This window comes from Periplaneta americana, unplaced genomic scaffold, assembly GCF_040183065.1.
Source record: "Periplaneta americana isolate PAMFEO1 unplaced genomic scaffold, P.americana_PAMFEO1_priV1 scaffold_84, whole genome shotgun sequence".
In the NCBI taxonomy this organism is placed as follows: Eukaryota; Metazoa; Arthropoda; class Insecta; order Blattodea; family Blattidae; genus Periplaneta; species Periplaneta americana.
This window is the reverse complement of record NW_027185565.1, coordinates 152,501-155,253: the sequence shown is the minus strand read 5'-3', so window position 1 is coordinate 155,253 and position 2,753 is coordinate 152,501.

Here is a 2,753-nt window from a genome sequence, read left to right as displayed (position 1 = left end):
ATCTTTTATGTCCTACCCGACAAACACAGAGTTACGAACTCTATCTGGCGGACACAATAACAGGAATAAATCGGCAACAGCAAGAGAGAGGACTTATGACAGCCCAAATCTGCCTTAAATATATCGACCAGACAAACATTACGTATGAAAAGCAAGATGTACAATTATTTTGAAACCGTAGTTGTTAAGAGCACGAACTGTGGCAGAGGCACAATGCGCCGAGACTGATAAGGAAAACCGTTAATGAAGTCATCACTGGATGACGTAAGATTATGCAATAGTGTAACAGAATCAATCAACGAGCGGAAGGAACAGAAAAGGAGCTTGAGAATATGTCGTGTGTGAACCAAGGGAATAGAGTAGAAAAAACAACAAGGAGGTTGGGAGCTAAAACCGTACTGTCTTTAACACTTCTATATATATATATATATATATATATATATATATATATATATATATATATATATATATATATATATATAATAAGGGTAATACACAATACACTATAACACGAATGGGAGCCAATTCGATAGTAGCAGTAGCACACAAAATCTAATATAGAAATTCGTGCTGTTTGTGTGTGTGTTTGTGTGTGTGTGTTTTTTTTTGTATGAGAGAGAGAGAGAGAGAGAGAGAGAGAGAGCGAGCGAGCGAGCGCAGATGCGCAAGCCACTAAGTGGATCGAAATTCGGTTACGGAGGTCATGGACGCCTCATTCAGACGCTAAATAAGGTAAAGTGTTGATAAAGCGTTGTATAATAACTTACTAAAATAAAATTAAAAAAATCTCGACACGAGAAAAGGAGATGTTAAGTTGACTACGACTGTACACATGGCGGATTTTCTCAATTTAAAGTGCAACTTTGATGAGCGGTTTCCTGGCGCGGCGGGGGGGGGGCTGCCTTAATGCAAAAATCAAAGTGTTTGCAGTGCCCACCCCCTCATGTCAACCAACCCCCAAAGCGGTCGTAAGCGTTGAGAGGGTACGAAAATAGAGAAATCAAGCGAGAGGAGAAGTGTGGATAGGGAAAGTAACGTCGCGACCTATGCTTCCGAAATGCCGACCGGAGCTAACATGCAGTATCATCCGTTCAAAAACATTACCGCCTCATAGTCTGTACACAACTTTTATTAAATCTCTGCCTCTGTGCAACAGTAATGGTTTTATTACTATACAACAAAGCATGACACCTCTGCGCAAGATATTACAGCAGCGGTCATCAGGACAGTGCACCCTCGAGCTAGCGTCACTTACTCGCGAATAAGACAAATCACTATCGTGCACCCGAGGTTGCTGACAGTAATGATCTCTCTCACTCTCCTTCCCACTCTCTCTCTCTCAAGTCTCTCTCTCCCGCTCTCTCTCCGTCTGAGCGTGTCTCAGTCCCTCCCTCCCTCCCCCCTACTTCACGCGACGGTTCATATTCCGAGACACAATTTACCCCTTACCCACTTCAGGGCATGCTGACGACCAATGAATTACAGTATCGAAGAGTCATTCGAGAACGTCTTAACATTACGTGGTTGGCGTAGCAGGAATAACACAAAAGATAAAAGCTTCAGAGCGGAGCAAAGACAAATTATCTATATGGGTCTTCAATAGACACCGATTAGGTTTTCCGAACATGGTGGCAGAAAGGAGGAGATGTTAGAAGGATACAAGACCGAAAGGCTTATAATAAAAGATATACGTTTCGAAACTCGATTAGTTGTTGCAGGGCTTCTCATATATAAAGGCGGCTCAAGTTTTGGTGACCACCACCGAAAAATGGTTGAGGGTGCGAGTAACTTCAAACTTGCCACCTGCCAGTGTAACAGTGGGAGTCTACTATGGACGAAGTAATGACAGAGCTAGTGATAACTCTGTCTTAGCTATGCCTTTTGTTTTAAGTGAGAGTATATATATATATATATATATATATATATATATATATATATATATATATATATATATATATCGGCCTGGGTACCGTAGTCGTTGTAGATAGCGCTGGCCTTGTGCGCTTGAGGTTGCGAGTTCGATGCCGGCCGAGTTCGATTGCTCGCAACTGCCGAGGTTATATCAGCGTCGCCGGTGTGCCGGAAGTTTGTCCCGCAGGAGTTCTTTTACAAGGCAACATATCTACTGGCATGAGCGAGTCGCATTTAAGCACACTTAAATGCCATCGACTGCGCGAACGAGACGCTATAAGCAGTAAGATGAGCTGTAGTCAGCATGTCAATAGTAGGATTAATAATGGCAAAAGAAGCTAATAAAAGCTATAATTAGCTGCGTAACTCTGGAAAAAAGAACTGACTAAGGAAGAGAGCAATGATGTGCTATGTGTGGAGCGTGGCATTTTATGAGGCAGAAACACGGACATAAGGACGAAGAGAAGAGTCTAGGAGCATTTGTAATAAGGATATAGAGAACAAGGAGCGAGTGAAAAGGACAGACGGAATAATAATTGAAGCTGAGCTAAAAAGACTGAGTGATGAAAGAATAATGCCGAAACTGATCAGGACGAGAAATAGAAATTGGCTGGGTCACTAAGAAGAAACTGGAAACAGGAAGCACTGGAAGTTATAGTGAACGGAAGGCAAGTTCGAGGCAGAAGAATTCAGACAACATAGAGATACATGGATGCATGGAGGCAGTTTCGTGAGGAGAGTAATGGCGAGAACTCGTACGACAGAATCGTTACTTCGAGGTAAAGAACATAATAATTACGGCCCTTTATACAGTCACAACCGCTCTACAACTAAAATTTAAT